The sequence below is a fragment of the Myotis daubentonii genome, chromosome 3 (assembly GCF_963259705.1).
Source record: "Myotis daubentonii chromosome 3, mMyoDau2.1, whole genome shotgun sequence".
Taxonomy (NCBI): Eukaryota; Metazoa; Chordata; class Mammalia; order Chiroptera; family Vespertilionidae; genus Myotis; species Myotis daubentonii.
Window position 1 is genome coordinate 37774565 of NC_081842.1, and position 22171 is coordinate 37796735.

General features: G+C 41.0%; 1 long non-coding RNA gene across 1 annotated transcript in view; it reads left to right on the top strand.

Annotated features, from left to right (window-relative positions):
• Positions 1-22171, top strand: part of LOC132230126 (uncharacterized) — a 463598-nt gene that overhangs the window by 429721 nt on the left and 11706 nt on the right. Inside the window, exon 5 of the long non-coding RNA XR_009451812.1 lies at positions 1267-1389. This is a non-coding gene — a long non-coding RNA (uncharacterized LOC132230126). The remainder of the gene's footprint in view (positions 1-1266; positions 1390-22171) is intronic.

Below are 22171 nucleotides of genomic sequence, written 5' to 3' on the forward strand. Positions count from 1 at the left end.
GACAGAGGCGTAGACCCCCATCACCCTCCGATCGCCTGATCGGCCCCTTGCCAAGGCCTGACGCCTCCGCCAGAGGTGTCAGGCTTGGACAGGGGACCCCCATCTCCCCCTGATCACTGGCTCTGACCCCCGCCCAGGCCTGAGGCCTCTGGCTCAGGAATCATGCCTGGGCAGGGGACCCCCATCTCCCTCTGATCGTTGGCTCCACCCCCAGCCCAAGCCTGACGCCTCTGACCCAGGCTTCAGGCCTGGGCAAGGGGACCATCATATCCCCCCAATCCCCGGCTCAGCCCCCCACCCAGGCCTGATGCCTCGGCCAGAGGAGTTGACCCTCATCACCCTCTGATCACCAATCACCGGATCGGCCCCTTGACCAGGCCTGAGGCCTCCGGCAGAGGTGTCAGGCCTGGGCGGGGGACCCCCAGCTCCCCGTGGTTACAGGCTCCGCCCCTGCCCAGGCCTAACGCCTCTGGCCTAGGCGTCCGGCCCGGGCAGCGGGGACCCGCAGCTGCAGCGGCCCCGCGATTGTGGGCTCCGCTTTAGGCCCAAGCAAGGGACCCCTAGCTCCTGGGACTGCCAGCTTCGACCGTGCCCAGCTCCCATCGCTGGCTCCACCCCTACTTCCTGCTATCACTGGCCAGGGCGGAAAAGGCACCTGATTCTCTGATCATGGCTGGGGGGCAGGGCAAAGGCGGCCCCAGGACCGCCTTTGCCCTGCCATCCAGCTCTTAGCTCCCCCCTGGGTTTCCAATCACTGTCAGTGGCAGGGGGCTTCTTCCTGCTTTCCCTTTCGCCTCCCTGCATTGTGCCTACGTATGCAAATTAACCGCCATCTTGTTGGCAGTTAACTGCCAATCTTAGTTGGCAGTTAACTGCCAATCTTAGTTGGCAGTTAACTGCCAATCTTAGTTGGCAGTTAATTTGCATATAGCCCTGATTAGCCAATGAAAAGGGTAGCTCGTACGCCGATTACCATTTTTCTCTTTTATTAGATAGGATATATATATATATTTTCCAAACTTCTTCTTCAATCTGTTTAAACTTTGTAGATATTGATTAGGTATCGCTTATAGGTAATATGTATATCCTTTGAATAACTTGACTTTTTTAGGGTATTTAATGAATATACTATTAATTATTCAAATCCAGTATAAGTTGTGAAGCTTGCTTGAATAAGTAGTAGAAAGCTTTTTTCTGAGTTTGACAGGTGATACTTTTCTTTTCAAGCATGAAACATTTTAATGTATGTCTGTTGTTATATTGCAGATGAAGATTCTATTTCATCCATTATTTGAAGTGTGAAAAGGACAACTTTATCATTAGCCTTCCATCTGCTCATGTAAACGTGGACATTTACCTTCAGCAATGATGATGGAGTTCTGTTTTCTGGTGAGCATATTAATGATGTGTTTTTCTCCTTTAATCTTTTCAAGAGAGAGGTTTATCAGTTTCTTAATTGACCTCCAATGTGCTTGAAAATTAGGAGTAATAAACACATGCAAATTAATGCCTGTGTAGTATATCGAACAGAAAAACCTTTTGGGTGGAGCAGGTTTTTAGCTCACACACTGCCCATATCATTTGATTCATTTTTTTGCATTAATTCTTTTTGTCAAAAGCATGGAAAATTTGCATTTGCATATTTTAGCAGTAGTTTATTCCCCTTGGAGATCTTATATCTTTGATTTCATTTAATTCAACATTTGATTGGCATTGATACACCCCTCATAAGCATTTTATTTTCATCTACCAAAATGTTGGTCAGCTATGCTAGGCTTGAATATTTCTCTCTAGATGGTACTTTGAAAACTAGTGGAGGTGAGAGTGACAGGAAAGAAGAAAAAGGATGGTAGTCTTGGAGGATTAACTTGGAGGGCATGGTCTGAACAGCTGAGTTGAATGCGGAGCACTGTTACAATCCCGCTCATCAGCCTTGGCCTTCTTGATTCCTTAGGAGGATTCTCTTTGACTGGAATGGTAATGCAAAGGGTAGATGGTGACAAGTCTGGGTGTGGAGCTTACAACTGGTGAAGATGGTGTGTTTTATGGTGTAGCCTGAATGATTATAACAGAGTCCAAGTATCAAAAATGGTAGCTCCATTGTCTTGATGAGTATTAGGACAAATGACACAAAAGTGACTACTAGTCCTTCTCATGTTAAGCTAGTTCCTGAGTAATTCTGACAGAGCAAAGAAGTATTTATTTTGTTATAGCCACCTGCACATTGTTATCTATCTGCCTAATTTTGCATTTCAGAATACAAATTTACTGTCTTGCTTCAAACTAAGCCATAACCATATTGTATTCTACAATATGCCATTGGCTCCAGATGTATATTGGGATCCTAATGTACTAGTATATACAGCCACAGGATAACTGCTGCTGCCTGGGTCTCTAACCATTGTGCTCTTCCAACAAATACTGATGCCAATACTCAAATACTGGGTCTTGTCCCTTTGGATAGTATCTACCCCCCAGTGGTGCTTGTTGCTGCAGTTGAGTCAGGTACCCAGTCATTGCTCTTCCTAAGTAATGAGATGTCTCTGCCAGCTCCTTCTAGCCCTTCTCCTCCCATTTCCTGAACATCCATCATGACTCCTGCCCAAGTTAGTCTAAATTCTGAAGGTCCTAAAATCCTATTAATGTGCTTTGTTTGTCCATTGATTTGCAGAAGACAAATATGTGTCAAATGAATTTGTCCCCAGAGGGCAGAAAATACATTCTAGAAGCAAGGAAACCTTTGACAGCCTTAGGCAGGAATGAAGGTTTCAGGAGCCCATGAGCTTTCTAATTTTACTTTTAATGCACATGCTTTTCTCACCTGTCACAGGCTTGCTGCTATCAAAAGCCTTGTTGTTATATGTCAGAGCTTTAAAAACTGAAGGTTAGTAGCAGGAGTAGATTCACAGTCCAGAGACGTAAATTTAGCTCAGGCCCCTGGGATGTGAGAAAGAGGTAGGGCATAAAGTGTCATAGGTGGTCTGGAAAGCCCATCTGAAGAGGTATAGAGGTGGTCTGCATAGCAGTGACTGATGCCTGAGTGTAATGGGCTCTGTGAATGACACTAGGGTAGGAGTGGACTGTGGTGTGGACTGTGGTGTGGAGTGGCGTTCTGAGTAGAACAATTTCTGAGGTGGGTCAGGATGTACTTTGATTTAGATTCCTGGGAAAGAATTAAGCACATCACTGAATGATGTAAGTGACTTGAAAGTTTGAGGAGAAACCTAAAGTCCAGGGAATAATGCCTTTGATTATTGACAGTAGCCTTGGGTTGCATTTTTCATTTTGTGCTTAACTTTGCCATCAAATTCTTGTACAGATTTCACAGATGAAATAAAGAAATGTAAGTTATTTTTTTCTAGTTCAGGTTTCCTAAAAGTGAATTCCAAGAATTACCTGCATCACTATGCTTTGGGGTTTTTGCAAAAATGAAAATTTCTGTGTCCCACCTGAGACCTACTAAATGGGAATATAGAGGATGCATCTGTGAAACTGTCCTAGTCTTGTGCACTCTGAAATTTGAGAATCAATTGTGAGGACCATTTAATTTTGTTCCAACAAGGCAAGCTTCTGAAAACCATCTCTCTCTCTCTCTCTCTCTCTCTCTCTCTCTCTCTCTCTCTCTCTCATCTCTATCTCTATCTCTCTCTATATCTATCTATCTATCTATCTATCTATCTATCTATCTATCTATCTATCATCATCATCTATATCTATATCTATTATATAGAATGGGTTCCGTTCAGAACAACAAAGAAAACAATGACACAGTTTTAAAACGTAAAACATTTTGGGGTGTGGGGAAATGCTTTTACTCTATGAATATACTTTTGGCCTTCAGAGTTAGAAGAAGGGTAACCCCTAAGTCTACTGTGGGGGAAGGGAATGAACAGACAGGTAGGCAGGGTGGACGACAGGAGATGATCCATTGGGAGGATCCTGGGCAAACAAGGAGGCTCAGAAGTTCTTTAGGAATTGGAGAGATAACTAAACCGGTATTTATCCTTTGGTTTTTATTGTGAGGGCTTGCAAGTGATGAACCTCAAAACAACTTGCCAAGATTAAATTTATAACTAGCTGTCTCAGGATTATTTGAAGGTTGTATGGAACTACTTCTATCAGAAATTACTGTATATGAATTTACTCATTGAGGAATTCAAATACATTAAAATTTGAAGCTTACGAAGAGAATAGAACACATAGGTGGAATCCTGAAAATAGGGTTATGGATCCATTGGATGGCAGCAAAAGTCTCACGAGGCTGAGGAGTGATTTTCTAGATATGCATGGCATGATATGGTAGACACAAGCTATCAGTTGCAATTTAAACTATTTTAACTAATAGCATTAAAAATCTGGTTCATTAGTCACACTAGCACATTTAAAAGTGCTCAACAGCGATGCGTGGCTATCACATTGGATGGTGCAGATATAAAACCTTTCCATCACTGCAGAAAAGTCAATAGGACAGCACTCACTAGAAGAACTATTTTTGGTGGGGATGGAAAGCAGAAATGTTTTTATCTGTTGAAAGACACTGTCCAGTGCAGGGTGGGGAATGCAGAATGGGGAAACAACGGCAGCCTCAGTGTTGAATGTATGTCTAATCATGTAAAATTTAAGCATCTCTCCAGTGCCATTCCAGAGGATGTCTGGGCTGGTTCCCAAGGTGAGTAACTGAGGAGGTCCTTATTCTACTGAGTATCTGCTTCCTTATTCAGAGGGGTCATATAGGGGAATAAATGGACATAGTGGCCCATCAGGGAATGTGTCTGCAGTATAACAGGTGGCTTGTCCTATTAAGTTACTAACCAGGAACTGGACTTTCATATTTTGGATAGAAAAGCTAAGTCCCTATGGAGGTCTTTATAAATGCTTACCTCTTCAAAAAATGCATATTTGGGAAGGACAGTAAGGAAGCCAGGTACTTCCTTTCTTCAAGCAACCCAAACAGAGAATCCAGGTCCTAAGACTGAGTTTGGCTTAGTAAACCAGACCCACCTGTCCAAGAGAAGAGGATCCCAGGGCAGCGGAAACAGTCAGAATTCTCCCCAGTGACTGTATGTGGAAAGAAGAATGGAAGAAATACAAGAGCATAAGCCAGATGTTTTTAGAAGAAATAGCTCTCTTTGTTTTTGTTCAGTCTCCTTTCTTGGCAGGATTGCAATATGAGCACATCTGGAAGGGGTTGAGCTGGGGGAGGGGCATAGCACCAGAGTCAAAGCCAGCCTTTCCCCAGCTCCCTAAGGCTTGTTGTCTCATTCAGTATGAGTTCTTTCCCCGGAGGCTCTTCATTTCCTGAAGCAAACAGTCTCCTGGCAGCCCCACCCTACCAGGCAGCCAGACACAACTAAATATCAGTAGCAAACAACACAGCTGGGACTCCTGCTAGGATAAGATTCATTGGCAGCCCATCATGTGCCAGGAACTTTCAGGGATGTTATTTAGCTGATTTCTCATAATGAACCTATGAGAGAGAAATTGTACTCTCTGTTCTACAAAAGACCAAACTGAGATTCTGAGAAGTTAAATAACTTGCTTGAGGTCCCTAAACTGCACTCATGAATAGGGAATTGACCCCACTATATTTGATGTCAAAGCCCACTTACATTTCTGCTACTAAACTACAGTCTAACAGTCTTTGCAATTGAAGGCCTTGTTCTTTCAATGGTAGGATTTTGTGCTTGTAGGAAGGAGGGATGATGAGTGGCAAGATAGGATGGTTAATATTACATGTCAATTTGACTGGGCCATGGGGAGCCCAGATAGTTGGTCAACTACTATTCTGAGTATTACTGCTAAGGTGTTTTTGGATTAGATTCACATTTTAATCAATAGGAAAAGCAGCCTGTCCTCCATAAGGAGGTGGGCCTCATCCAATCAGTTGAAGGTTTGAACAGAAAGAAAGGACTGGTCTCCCTGAATAAGAGAAAATTCCATAGCAGACTGCCTTCAGACTTCACCTGTAACATCGGCTCTCCTGCCTCTCTAGGCTGCAGATCTGGATTGGTCATGTCTTTATCATGTGAGCCAATTCTTTATAATAAATCCCTTTGTATGTAAATATGTGTATCCTATTGGTACGGTTTCTCGGGAGAACCTTTATACAGGGGACGGAGGGAGAGTGATGCTCCTCCACACTGAGCAAGATCCGGGAGGCTGGGTCTTGGCAGGCACCTCTATCTTATAATACTCCTCAAAGTACTTAAAATTAAAATTAGACACTTAGAAATTACAATTTAGAAATTAAAAGGAATGACAAGAAATTATTTTAAATGTTAACCAAGCATGAATCTCTTGCTTAGACATCTGTCATTCCCATATAGAACATTAAAAATTTTACGAGGACGACCTAGATATATACAGATAAAATTCACAAGGATCCTACTTTTATACACATAATCTTATTTTGTGTGTATAAAAGTTCAGTACAAATTCAATAGATGAGAGAGCAAGTGCAGCAGATGTGGAGAAAATCATCCAATTTACCCTTGGGTCAATATAATACCAAATAGGAACCAGGCCTCTGGTGAGAGCTGTAGGCAAAGCTCTCACAGTGACGCCTTTCCTGGTAGTTTGCCTCTGCTCGCAAATTTGTCTGGGGTCATTGTAGAGGGTCACTGACATCTTTCTGTCTCTTTGTGGATTACCTGTAAGGGATGCTACAATAATCTGCTTTTGGCCACTCTGTATGCTCCAGTGCTCAGGTGAATCTCCTGGAAAATATTGGGAGAAAACCTAAAGTTATACAACTATAACATCTAGTTGACATGAGCTGATGAGATCCTCAGTAGAGGAAAACATTGGTACCGAAACTCAGTAGAAATTGGTAGGTTTATATGAGCTTTGCAATGTGGCTTGTAAGCTTTGGAAATACAAATTCTAAGCATTTTTCAATAATGAAAGCCAATGAACCTGACAACTCAAAGCACTCTGAGTAATTTTTAATGTCATTTTTTTCTTCCTAAATCTTTTTTTATCTTGTTAATATATTTTTATTGATTTCAGAGAGATAGAGAGAGAGAGCTAGAAACATCAATGATGATAAAGAATCATTGATTGGCCGAAACTGGTTTGGCTCAGTGGATAGAGCGTCGTCGGCCTGCGGACTGAAGGGTCCCAGGTTCGATTCCGGTCAAGGGCATGTGCCTGGGTTGCGAGCACATCCCCAGTGGGAGATGTGCAGGAGGCAGCTGATCAATGTTTCTCTCTCATCGATGTTTCTAACTCTCTATCTCTCTCCCTTCCTCTCTGTGAAAAATCAATAAAATATATTTAAAAAAAAAAGAAAGAAAAAAAGAATCATTGGTCGGCTGCCTCATGCATGCCCCGCACTGGAGATTGAGCCTGCAACCTGGGCATGTGTCCTGACTGGGAATCGAACCGTGACCTCCTGGTTCATAGGTCAATGCTCACCCACTGAGTCATGCTGGCCAAGCTTCTTCCTAAATCTTGAAGTTTCAAGTTAGTACAGCAATTTAGTCACTAGTCTTACAGTCTGTGCATGTTGAATTCTGTCCTCCTTGCTCTTCTGTTTCTTCTCTCTCTCTGTGTGTGTGTGTGTGTGTGTGTGTGTGTGTGTGAGAAAGTGGTTTTTCCAGGTCACTCTCATTATAACAACTATTCTCTAATCATTTGTATGCATAGGTTAGATTTAGATAGAGTATACAAGCAGTGGCTCAGTGAAATTAAGTCCCTTAATCATTTCTAGCTAACCAGGGCGGATTTAAGTTAGCTTTATAAAACAACACCACAGATGGGAGCTATTAAAGATTTTGAAGAGGAATAGAAAAAAGAAATATTATATTATGGAAAAAAGAAATAATTGCAGATATTTCAGTTTGGCTGAATACCTTCCCCTCCACCTTCAGAAACTTTGTTATAAATGGTGCTGCTGATCTGTATTTTAAAAGCAATTCTTGTCAAACCAGAGTGCATTTTCAAATGCAATGGACTAATGGATACTTTTAGAACAAAATCCTTATATTAAGTCAGAAGAGTTTATATAAAGACCTAGATTGTATATATGAATGAGAAACATCTTTGATGCAAACTTCTTCATCAAGCCCCACACTCAATTCATCAACAAGCTCTGTTGTTTCTATTCTCATGACTATAACCACGTAGTCCAGTTTTACAACATCTTTCCAATTGTGCAATAGCCTCCTGACATGTGGCTTGGCTTCCATTCTACTCATCTTCAATCAATTGTCTGCATGGTAGCATGAGTGATTGTTCAGAAATATGAATTGGATTACACTCCAATCTACTTCTCCATCCCCAGTCTAAGTAACACCTTCTCTGGTCCTACCCCTCTTCCTAATCACCCTCCAGCCTTCTTCGCCCCCAGGCCTTTAAGTGTGATTCCTGCTACCACAATGCACCCCATAAAACATGTTCTTGCTCTCTCCGAGTGATGAGTGCGCTCCTTCTTATCTTTCAGATTTTAGCTTAGATGTAATTTCCTTGGAGAAGTCTTCTCTGATTATTCAACCTAAAATAGGTCCCCACTAGTCTCTATCACATGCCATGTTTGTTTCCTTGATAGCACTCAGCACACTTTGCACTTATTCACTGAAATTGTTTATGCACTTGCTTGTCTGCGTATGTATACTTGTTCCTGACAGCAGGACCATGCTGCCTTGGTGCCTGGAATATGCTGGTATCCAATCCACATTTGTTGAGTGAAAAATTTACAACAAAGATAAATGAGGAAGCAGTTAATTGTTTTAAATAAGAAACTTACTAAAGGTTTTCTTTATGTGATAACCATACTTTGGGTCATTTAGCATACTTTATCGACATAAATATAGTTTATGTGAAACATTTTAAGTCTATCTGTGATATAAGTGCACTAAAATTATTTTGTATTGAGTTGAATTCTGACTTTTCTTTGTTTGAAATACTTATATAATTAGCATATAAGGAAAAAATATAAAAGGTATTGTAATATATAAAAGGAGAAAATATATCTCTATGTAACTATTGTTTATCATCTATCTATATATATCCATCCATCCATCCATCTATCAGTCTATCTTCCTACCTATCACATTGTGTATTATTTACATACAGACATACTTTCTTTTATACAGGTATTTATGAAAGTTTCTTGAGCACTGACATTTTTAAAATCAAATTACACTTCTTATAATTTGTACTGTTTTATAGATATTTTATCTTAATTTCTGATTGATTTCTATTGTGTGACTTTTAGTTACTATTCTTTATCCCAATCTAGTCTATAAATATTGTATATTTAAATGCACTAAAGGAAATGCTACTTAAAACAACTCAGAGAGGATTACTTTGCAAGTAAAAAGTTATTAGGCAATGAGAACAATGTCCACATCCTGCATCTGTTGACATTTAGTATATTTACATTTTCTTGTACTGTCTTGTGTTACCTGAGGGCAGATCATACCCAGCTCCCCTGTCTTTGTTGGATTTTACAACACAGATAAAAAATGTAGGTTGGGATGGAATAATGAATAAAATGATTTCGAGGGCTGTGTTCTCTGTTCTCTGTTCCTTAAACTTAAAAAAGAAAACCTAGCTCTTGTGTATGCTTAAATCCTCAACTTGGGGATTTGTTTGAAGTCTAACTCCCAATCCAGTCTCAGGATGCTCTGGCTTCTGTTGTGGCTGTTGAACTGGCACAGTTTCTGTATGCTTTACCAATGTCTCCCTTGGGGTCTGAACTGAAAGCCTCATGGATTTAGAGGTAGATGAATGCTGGCATTTGGGGTATTACAGATGGAACACTGAAGAACTTTATTTGAAATAAGCCCAATGCATGTATTTGTCTTCTTTTCTGTATGGTAAAAAGGAAAAAAAATATTTTGCAACTTTTGTATAAATTAAATTATAGAAATTATATGATCAAGAATTTAAGGGTTTAGGCTCATACATTTATTGATTTCTCATAACAACTAAATTATTTTTTTTATTCTTTTGGCTAAAATGGTTCAATGTTTTCCCCCAAATCTTTTACTCATGCAGATAGGGTATCAGCTAATTGTGTTTCTTCACAGGTTTGGCTGAGCTATTCAAATGAGCCATAGGCCTACTGATTTTATTAGCCTAAGCATTCAAATCTGATTAATATTTGGACAGTGTTTAGTTAGCAGTGAGAAAAGACGTTTGGAAAATTAGCTCTGTCATATTTCAGAAAGCAGTTTAAAAATCTGAAGTAGAATAATCTCCAAGCTGTCTTCATAGAGCAACTAGAGAATTAACTGAATTTAAAATATACCATAAGTCAATTAGGAAAGAGCTGTTGAAATACGTGCACGTGATGTAGTTTTGTAGAAAAAATCCCCAGAGCCATTGAAATCAGGAGGCAAGAATTCAGATGCTGGCTCCACTGTCCTTACTAGCTTTCCAACCTCCGGAGCATTCTTTAATTTCTCAATTGTAAAAGGAAGATAGTTATGCCCACCTCACAGACTCATTATAGTGAAATGAGGTACTTATGTGATGGTGCCTAACAAAGCAAATTGTGTGCTAGAAAGGAGGGAATGAAAAGGCAGCAAAGGGATGGAGAAGTGCAGCCAGAGAGAACTTTTTATTCAGCGGGTGGGCAGTTCAGGTCCTTCTCTCTACCAACCCTCCCTCCCCGCCCCCTCTTCCCCCCCCACCCCCCCACCCCCGCCCCGCTTCAAGTTCCCCTAAAATGCCTTTTCAGCTCCAGGCTGCTCCAGATCTTTTTTGTTTTTCTTTTTTCCTCCTAGGCCCAATTCCCTTTCAGTGACTTGTACTTTTTTCTTGCTGCCTTTTCTAGTAGAAAGTCAGTGGGTCTTCTTGTCACTTCTCTAGTTCTCAGGTGTGTTCAGACTCAAATCTGCATAACAAAGGCCCTGAGCAGGGAGGGCAAATAGGGCTTCCCAGTGGCTTTCATGGGGAAGGGGCGGGGGGGGGGGGGGGGGGGGGGTGAATCCCGCAGGGACAGGGGGACATGGTAAATACCCCAGGGACAAAGTTTGCTTCCTTACTTTCCTTGTCTTCCTGCTTTTAAACAAAATTCAGACCAGAACAATGTGGCCTACTTCACTCTTCATAAGTGGGTAACTGAGAGGGTTGGGGCTCCTGCTGAGCAAGAGAAACATGAGAGCCACAAATGAAAATGGTATGTGCGCCTGTAAATTTTCTAGTAACCACGTGCAAATAAAAAGTAGAGAGAGACAGGTAAAATTAACTCTAATAATATATTGTATTTAATCCAGTATATCCAAAATATTTATCCTTTTATTATGTATGTAATCAATACTACACATTATTGAGATCATTTATCTTTTTTGCTCAATCTCAGTTTGGGCTAGCCACATTCCAAGTGCTTCATAGCCACATGTTCGTAGTGGCTACTGTATTGCTGAGATAAATTCTCTCTCAAAGCTGTGGAAGAATTTTAGGAATTAGCTAAATCATTGATTCCAAATTCTTCATATCAGGAAACTGGAACCCAGACAGAGCCACTGGAGAGCATGGAAAAATTCCTCAAGTTTTAAAACAACCAATTTTGACAGGATTATGTGACATGGGTGGGGGGTGGGGCCGTAATGCGCTGGCCCTATTAATACTATAAGAAACACATTTATGGAAAAAGAAACCCGGAAGTCTGGTTTGTCATGAAAAATAGAAACTTTGTAAAAATCTTTTTAGTATGTCACCTTTAAATTAATTATAATGATGCTTGCCATGCATAGCACTGTGCCTGACCCATAAAATCTCCCCAAAACATTTGCTAAATCAATTTAAGCATTTAATAAGTAGAATAGAAAATTAAAACTGGAAGAAATGTTGAAAACCATTTAGTCTAAACTTACATAAGGTAATGATGGTGAAATGCTGGATTACCCAACACATTTTAATATTTTCTCCTCCATTTAAATATTTCAGATGAGAAAAGAAGTGACTTGCCTGGGGTCACACAGCTGCTAATCTGTAAATTCCAAGTCTCCGTGTACTGCCTAGTGATTTTTTTTTATTAAATATATTTTATTGATTTTTTACAGAGAGGAAGGGAGAGGAGGGATAGAGAGTTAAAGACATCCATGAGAGAGAAACATCGATCAGCTGCCTCCTGCACACCCCCTACTGGAGATGTGCCTGCAACCAAGGTACATGCCCTTGACCGGAATCGAACCTGAGACTCTTGAGTCCTTAGGCTGACGCTCTATCCACTGAGCCAAACCGGTCAGGGCCCTAGTGATTTTTTAAAACATGATTTTTAACTCCTCCGATTAGACAGAATTGAACTATAACTAAGCCCTATCTTGTGAATGGAGTGAGTTTGGAACCCTGAAATATGACATCTAAATTCGGAATTTGGGAAAGCACTTACTGAAAGGAAGAGAATGATCTATTTCTTGAGAGTGCTGTTAGAGAGCTGTGGGCACTCAATTATTTTGGATTTGTGTTAGTGCTCTGGTATTTTTAGGACTTGCCCATAAACACCTCCCTTGAGGAACATAAAGCACTTGGCATTCTGAGGTCCCTCAGGCTATCTCAGCAAACACAGTTGACAACTTGACAAGACATCCAGAGTGTGTGTCCCAGAGAGCCCAGGTGCTTGTTCAAGATTCTCTTGCTTTTTAACTCTTCATTTTGCCTAGATCTTCCCCTCTTTCCTGAGCCTGAACACCTTCCTAGCACTGAAGGTGGACAGTTGTCAGGATGGAGCTATTTCTGCCCAAACACACTGCTGGGCCTCAGACTGCAAGTTGCTCAGTACCAACCCTGAGTTCCAGATGTCTGTGGGTTTGTTTGTAGAAGTAAGGGCTGTGGAGTGAGTGACATACCTGCTGAGAAATTTGATGGAATCAAGACACCCTATAACATGGTCTGTCCCCAGAAAAAAAAAAGAACAAGGTGTGTCCTGGCCGGTTTGGCTGAGGGGATAGAGCATCAGCCTGTGGACTGAAGGGTCCCAGGTTTAATTCTGGTCAAGGGCACATGCCAGGGTTGTGGGCTTGATCCCCATTGAGGGGTGTGCAGGAGGCAGCTGATCAATGGTTCTTTCTCATCATTGATGTTTCTATCTCTCCCTTTTCCTTCCTCTCTGAAATAATAATAATAATAATAATAATAATAATAATAATAATAATAATAATAATAATAGAACAGGATGAAAAATCCTGGTTATAAAACAAGATATGGATTTTTCCTTCCCAGACAGATTGTTAAATAGGCTTTACTTGTTCAGTGGGGTCTGGTAATGAAATTTGACAGGATATTAAGGTTATTTCAGGTTCTACTGTCTCCCAGGGTCATATAAGCCTTCTGTTATGCATGTTAATCCATCTCGGCATTCCTGCCAGGAACTGCCTAAGTAGGGCAATCGGTTTAGTACGCACCCTCCCCTTTTACAGTTTCGTTGAGAGGCAAAACCTACCAATTAGCAGAATATGCATTGAAAGTCAAGCGATGCTTTTCTCTTCTAAAGACATAGCACCAAAATTTGTGATTAATAAATGATGAGTCCAACTGCCATTTCCTCAGAAATGCAAAGCCAAAAGAAGAAAGCAATACCTCCCCCCTCTCCCCATTCCTTTGTGGTGTGTGCATGCACGTGTGTATGTGCAGGTCTATGAAACTACATACGGTATATGGTGCATTTAGCACCATAGGCTGAAAATACTGGTTGGCTCCTTGCCAAGCCCCAATTATATTCTATCTTTCCCCTCTCCAGGCATACAACTTCCTTGTCTGGAAACTCCCCACCAACACTCCAATTAGCTCTGGGAAGGGAACAACTCCACAAAGAAAACACCAGGGATGTAATTTGATATTGGTGAAGAAGAGATTGCAGAAGTGTGATTCTGGACCTGATTTATTAGCCATTTCAGCATGTCCCCTGGATCATGCCTTGAAGGAGATTAGAACAACCTGTTTTGGTGGTGGTTGTTATTGCAACTTTAAGCTGATTGTTTTTTGTACACATGATGACACTAGTGGAAAAAGCAAGGCCATCAGAATTCAACTGATTGGGTTAGAATCCCAGCCTTGCCATTTACTAAATGTGTGACCACAGGAAGTTACTGACCCTCTCCAATCCCCAATTTGCTTATGGTGTAAACTGGGAATAATTATATCTTAGCATACTTACAAAGATTAAATGAGATAGTGCGCAGTGTTTGGTCCTGTAATTGGTGATTTATTGATGGTCACTCTGGTAACAAAGATAAACAAGACTTCAAGATTAGCTCCAGGGAACTGCTGCCACTTTTCGCCTGCTTCTTGTGGCGTGGTGACATTATACCAGAGTAAGGATGCTATGTGCCCAAACCCAAGTGGTCAGCGCAGAAGAAAAAACCCTCTTTCTACTCAATTTATCTTTGAGCAAAGCTATAAAAGCAAGTTCCATTCTCTTCTCTTTTGATAAAAGCAAAATGTATCCCCTCTAAGTGGCTATTAGAGGGCCAATCTCTGTACAGCCTATTCTATATAATAGGTACTCAAAACTCATTCACTCTATAATGGCTTAATATTTTCTGTACAGGGACTAGTGGTGGTATAGGCTCCTATTAAACCCTTACATCAACTCCTGAAGCTCTGAATCTTTGAAGCAGATGTTTTCCTAACATCCTGTAAATACTCCAATCATCTCAAACTGCTGGGATTTCACCTTTGTACCGTTTTTAGAATATGTGCCCATTGAGTAATGGGCTTGTCTAATCTGTTTGACATTTATTGGTGCTCACAGTGTAGCAAGGTTGGGAGATGTAGCAGAGCACATTCTAAATAAATCAACAGGAGAAAGCAAACTAAATGGTAGGGGGAAATTACAGTGTCCAAATCATTTATACACTAGTGATTACCATTTCACCTGGGTCCAGCTGATGTCACTGGAGAGTCTCTGAAGCCCTAGGACTCATTTATCAGCCCTGCTAAGCCTGCTCATCCCTGGTTCCACACTGAAATTGACCAGCGTGGTGGAGACTTACATGGTCTTGGACAGGAAGATTAATTAATGATCAGAAGGAACATGTGGAGAAGAAAATGAACTGGATTTGGAGGGGTCTGGTACCATATCTGTTATTAGCTAGTGGGGTGACCTTCGGGGAGTTACTTTACATCTCTGGGCCTTAGTTTCCTAAGAATATGTGTGTATATCTATGTGTGTATGTGTGTGTGTTTCTGCAAATGTGTTTGTGATTGATTGGTTGTGATGTTCATAATTTTGAAAGGATCAGAATTCCTGTTTCAAATGACATCTAATTTAAAAACTGGTGAAAGTGAAATTATCCATTTGGGGAAAGGCACCCACAGCAGGGAAGACTTCCACTCATATCCTGTGGTAGCTCTAAATAGACTTGCCTGGATACCTAGAGTTCTCTGAACTGTGTGTGATTACGTGATCTGTAGGGTTTCACCAACTCTCATTTTATTATTTGCATCTGTGGAAAATTTCCTACCAAAGATAAAACATTGAACCTATGCAAATATTTTATTAATTTTTTAAAAAAATATATTTTATTGATTTTTTACAGAGAGGAAGGGAGAGAGATAGAGAGTCAGAAACATCGATGAGAGAGAAACATCGATCAGCTGCCTCCTGCACATCCTCACTGGGGATATGCCCGCAACCCAGGTACATGCCCCTGACCGGAATCGAACCCGGGTCCCTTCAGTCCGCAGGCCGATGCTCTATCCACTGAGCCAAACCGGTTTCGGCATATTTTATTAATTTTTAACTTATTAATTTGCAAGCCATGCCAATACTTATCAAATAATTTAGTAAAATAATTTAGTTTCAAGTTCCATAAGTTAGTGGTTTAAGATCCTGTCTCTTTTTTATTCATTTGAAGTCTGAATTAACACAAATGCCTCTTGTGTTTTGCTTCTACCCCTTTATTATTCTTGTAACAAATGGCCAAACTGTGTTATTCATTTAAAAATGTAAGCTCCTTAGAGCACTTCCCATTGGGATTGAGAGAGTCCCAGGGGATCATTGCTTTCACTCTAACAATGAGAATAAGTTGGTTCATTTGTTTCTAACGCATCAGGGACTTGAGGCATTCAAAGAAACCTAAATGAATCAAATTCCAGGAAAGACAAGTTCTTCCTAGAAGAGTAGAGAGATCCATATTTGCCTTCATTCTGGTGGAAGAGCAGGAGGTGGAATGAATCTGACATAGATTTGTAATCCATTGATGGCAAAGGTATGACTCTTTTTCCTCTCTCTCTTAATCTAGCAGCTAGCATGGATCATACGGGTGTTTTAAAAACTTCTCAGGAGATTCTAATATGCACCCAGGTGATTTCACCATGCCTGCATGTTGATTATATGACACTAACCAAAGAAATATCTCATGTAAGAGACACTCCACTTCACTCAATCAAAAAATTTTTTTTCATTAAGTATTTACTCAGCACCAAGCAAGTGCCTGATAAGTACAGAATAAATATAAGGCATGGCAACTGTCCTCAAAACACTCACCATCTAGTTGGGGAAATAAAACAAACATATAAAACAATTGAGGGAAAAAAAAACACACAAGCTGTGGATAATTAGCTCCTGAATGGAGTGGGCGAACTATATATCTATATATATAAAAGCCTAAGTGACCATTATGACAGAACAACTGGAACGACTGGAATGACCGGTCGACCAGTTGCTATGATGTGCACTGACCACCAGGGAGCAGATGGTCAACGCAGGAGCTTCCTCCTGGTGGTCAGTGCACTTCCACAGGGGGAGTGCCGCTCAGCCAGGAGCCAGGCTCATGGCTGGTGAGCGCACCTGTGGTGGCAGGAGCTTCTCCTGACTCTGCAGCAGCACTACCAAGTGGCGGCAGCAGGTGCAGCGAGCTGGGATGAGAGTGAGCAGCATGGCCCTGGTTCTGGCTCCTCCCTGGCCGCCTGCGACTATGCGCACTGCTACATCCCTTAGGACAGTGGTTCTCAACTTTCTGGCCCTTTAAATACAGTTTCTCATGGTGTGACCCAACCATAAAATTATTTTTGTTGCTACTTTATAACTTTAATGTTGCTACTGTTATAAATTGTAATGTAAATATCTGATATGCAGGATGGTCTTAGGCGACCTGTGTGGAAGGGTCGTTCAACAGCCAAAGGGGTAGAGACCCACCGGTTGAGAACCACTGCCTTAGGGGATGTCTGATTGTTAGTTTAGGCCCAATCCCCACTGGCCTGTGGGGATCGTGCCTAACAGTTGGACATCCCTCTTGTAATCTGGAACCCTTTGGGGGCCTAAACCAGCAGTTGGACATCCCCCTAGGGGTCCCAGATTGCAAAAGGGCATACACCAGGCTGAGAGACAACACCCCCCCCCCAGTGCACAAATTTTGTGCACCGGGCCTCTAGTATATTCTATAAAAATTCAGAAAGCAGAAAATCAATCCAGGCTGCAATAGTCAGTCAGGCTTTCTCAGAATTGGTATTTTTCTTCAAATAAATATTCTGATGGTACTAAGAAAATTCTTACTTACTAGACCCTTTTGTTCCTCATTTTAAGATGGATCAGTGGGAAACTTGAGAACTAGTTTAACAGCCACTCAATGTTAAAGATTTTCTAAAAAGTGCTTCAATAGCCAATATACTAGTCTTCTCAATGTTTGGGAATTCTATTGTTGACAATTAAAAAACACTTTCTTTCCTAAAAATGCATATCTGACACTAAAACTATTATTATTTTATTAGATTTGAAAAGGGAGGGGTATCTAACACCTAAAATTAAATTTTAAGTGTTTTATTTTTTGGAAACCTAAGAAAGTATTGCCATAAACACATCTCTTTATTTCCAACATGTGCCTTTATTGAGGGGAAATAATTTCGTTTATATTTTCTTGATTTATTTTACCTAAGTAGTGCTTTGTGAAAAGCTAGCTATTCAGTTTTTGAGACATGTTTAGCTTTTCAGTAAGCTTTTAGGGCTGCCTGTTTATCTGTGTGTCTATCAGAAAAACTGAGAAATCATTTTGCTTGGGGGAGGAGCAAGTAGAGACCCAATAGGGCTCCAGGTCAGAAATGTGGGCAGAGTCCTCCTCCCATCCCCATCTCCACTTCCTCCCTCAGTGCCCTTTGTAAGGCCTGCATGCTGGTTTGGTGGCTCTTGTCTCCTCTGACAGTTGGAGATGGAGCCTTTGTAAACTACAAGCAGTGGTGCAGCACAGCTTGTCCAAGGAGCAGCAGTGTCTGTGCTTAGTGCCTAATGCCCGAGCAGCTGTCTGCCTTATTTGCCCCCACATTTCCTCTGGATAGAGGTAAACAAATGTGAACATCCAATAGAGTATATTTGAATCTGACCTCTGAGGCCATCTATTTTAGGCAAATTGTAATTTTGCAAAAGGCATGGGCTTATTCCAAATGTTTATTTAGTGTTGAATAGTTTCCAGTTGGCTGGCTGGTCTACTTTATTGATGGTGTTGAAAACATTAAGAAGTATGCTAATAATAGATGCGAGGTTTGCACTCATCTCTGTGTACAGAGATTCATTTTGTTGGGTGCCAGAACAAAAATTCACTTTAGCGAGAGATGGGCAAATAAGTCTGGCTATATATGGCAACCACTATCTCTTCCACCCCCTCACACAGCACTCACCTTGTTTAGTAAAGAGCTTTCCTGTGGCTTTCTAAGTTCCTGCCAACACAATTCTTTTTCATAGGATGCCTACTACCTGGGCCAAGCTTTCTGTACGTCATCTCTTTTGTCTTCAACAATGACCCTGAGAAGCAGGAATCATTATTCTCATTTTAGAGACGAGGAAACTGCAGTTCAGAGATCTCTAAGTTTAAGTTTGAAGTGAAGATCCAATCCAAAGTCTGATTCCAGAAATTACTCTCATTTCATTTTATTTCAGCAAAATTCCATGTTAACCAGATGTCCTCCTCTCTTATGTACATGTTTATGGTATAGCAATTCTTTTTTCTTCTACTGATCCCTGATATGTATTTTGGCTCCATGATGTCAAAATGAATACTTGGGGATGAATCTTATATATTTTTAAATAAGCGATAGCAATTTATTGTCCATGTGGAAAAAAATGAAAAAAAAAAAAAAAAACCCCAGAGAGAACCCCTCAGAGGATTGTCCATATGACCACACTTTATTACAGACATTTAGAAAGAAAACTGGGGGGAAAAAAATACTGACCTTGCATATCATTAAGCCTCAGATCACTTGCCTTTGAGTTCTAAATGTCAATTTGTTCCTAAAAAAGACTTCTCTGAATAGAACCTTGGGTTAAAAAAAACCATGGGATAGATTAATGGCACAGTTGGCTACTGAAATTGTCCCTGGTGTGGAGAAGGGAGATTTTTCAGCCTTGTTCTCTTACACAGTGTGGGGTCTATTTCACTGAGGGAGATGAATAGTCAGTTCTGAGACAACTACAGGGACCTGCTGTCTGCACCATATAGAGCAGGGGTGAGGACCTTTTTTTCTGCCAACGCAATTTGGATATTTATAACATCATTTGTGGGCCATACAAAATTATTAACTTAAAAATTAGCCTGCTCTATTTGGTCAAACATTTAATTAACTCACCCCTAATGCCTTGGCAGGGCCAGACCAAATGATTTCTCAGGCCTTATGGCCCATAGGCCGGAGGTTCTCCACTCCTGATCTAGAGTCAGCCCCAAATGGCAGATCATTGTAGATGAAAACATCAGTGTTCCTGGTCACATCCTTCCCGGTGTAATCATCTTGGAATTGCTTTCACAGTCATGAAGTTCTGCTGCAGTGCAAGTCTGTTCCTCTAAGCAGCACTTTCAGGAACTTGAGGAATTGCTGAAGGTAGGGAGAAATTGTAGGAGATCTAGATTCTAATTAAAATTTCCTCTAATTAACACAATGGAGACTCTGAAAGATAAAGGGAGGCCCTGAGGATGGCAGCAGCCCAAATCCAAGAAGCTTGGAGAATTCTTCCCCTTCCCACGATTTTAATGCAAAAATCATCCTGAAAACTTGTGTAGCTTGAGAAGGAAGGAGAGAAGTGGTGATTGTTTTCAAACATAAACTGGCTGTGATCTTTCTCCACGGAAGCAAATAACTTTCATACATTAGTGAAAACACCTTGTCAATATCCCCGTGGCGTCCGTGCCCTTTTCCCCATGGCATTTAATGTTTCACCACTGGATAGATGATGATTAAGTTTTCTGGTGCTGCCAAACACCTCTTCCTGTTTCTCTTCTCTCTCCTCCATTCTCTCTTTTGTTCAGTAGACTTGTCTCCTAATGTCCCTGGAATATACTTCCCTGGTTCCAGGCTGTTATTCATGATGTCTGTATTATGTAGGAATGCTCTGTTATTTCCCTTAACATACTAACCCCCCTCCCCTTTCCTTTGAGACATATTTCAAATATCACCTCCTCAGATAAGATGCTTCATACAAAATACTCCTCCAATAAATAGTCATTGATGAATTTTCTTGGTTATTCTTGCCATAGTTAATGGTTTTTACTTTTCCAAAATAAGACGGACTTTTCAATTAATTTCAGTCTCTTCTAACTTTCATTCCAACTCTTTCCCATTCTTGGGTTATATCACTTGAGTCTGATCTTTTCAGTCAAGGGGTCTCTCTGTAGTTTGCACAGTCTTTCTCTTTGACTATTTGATTCTGTTCTCTTCACTCCAGGGAGACTCTGCATTTTGAGATCTTAATGCTTTTGCCTTTGAAATTTCCTTTCTGGCACATTCTTTCATTTTCTTTTATCTGTTCCCATAGTTTAGTCCTAGCACACAACACAGTTGTTTTCACTATGTGTTTTAACATTTTCAACAACATTTGTTGTCTTAACATTTCTCCCCTCCCATTTCTTCTGCAAAATCCATTTTCAAGTGTTGTTTCTCTTCCCCAAAGTCACTTTTCCTTCCCAACTGCCCATCGTGTTTCCAACTAACCATAGTTGAGTGTACTTCTGAAACATTGCCTTTCTCCCTCTCCCACATGCAGCCATTCCCTCAAACAGCTAGGCAGTTAATGTTCCTACGCCCTGGCTTTCCCTTCTAAAAGTTTCTGCTGCCTCTTGTGTAGACAGGCAAAAGAAATGCTTCCAAGGTCTGTGGCCTCCTGCAGGGCTCATGCTAATGGAGCAACAATTGACACACCTACTCAGAGGAGCCCTCACAAGAGCCCAGAGCCTGGGGCAAAACATGAGTTCACCTGGACCTCAGTCCCATTGCCATGCAGCTGCTCCCCTTCATCTGCTGAGCCTCCAGGTACAACCTGCCAAGACCACTGCCCACCCAGGTTCTTAACCACTTGATAAGATCATTTTTGATTCTGAATTGTCCTTTTGTTTCTGGATGCCTGTTTGAGCTGCTCATTGATGTTTTCTTTGCCGGACCACTGGGGCCTTGAGCTCTGCTTGCCGTGCCTCTCATCTGGACTGCCTCTACTCCTCCTCAGCCTGCTTGTCTGGGCTACAGATTCTCTCTGCCTGGTCAGCCCCTGTCTGAGAATATGCTTTGCTCTTGCCTTTCCTAACCACTTACTCCTTCAGGCTCTGCTTGATTCCCGGGCCTCTGGTTTCCATTGCCAGTACGGAGCCTCATCTCTGATCAATTCAATGACGTCCTATTAAACACTTAATTGTATACAAAGCATTTTGTAACTTGTATCAAAGGTATTAAAATGAGTAATATAGAGTAGTCCTCTCTTACCCTTGGGAGATATGTTCCAATAGCCCCTGTGGATACCTAAAACCAGAGAGTATAAAACAATACATACACTATGTTGTTGTTTTTTTCTATACACACATACCTGTCCACTTAAAGGCAACACTTTACGGCCTTCCTTTGGCATATCTAAAGTTCCAGCACCACTACTCTTGCACTTTGGGGCCATTATGAAGTAAAATAAGGGTTACTTACATATAAGCACTACAATACGCTGACAGTAGATCTGATAACTGAGGTGGCTACTAAGTGACTAATGGCAGGCAGTGTGTACTGCATGGATTCTCTGGACAAAAGGAGGATACATGTTCTGAACAGAGTGTAATGACATGAGATTTTATCATGCTACTCAGAATGATGCACAATTTAGAACCTAGGTATTGTTTATTTTTGGAATTTTTCATTTAATCTTTTTGGTCCATGTTGACTATGAGTAACTGAAACTGCGATAAGCAGAACCAGGGATAATGGGGAACTCTGGGAAGTACCGTCTCTTAAGGAGCTTACAGTCTATTGTAGGGATTGTTGT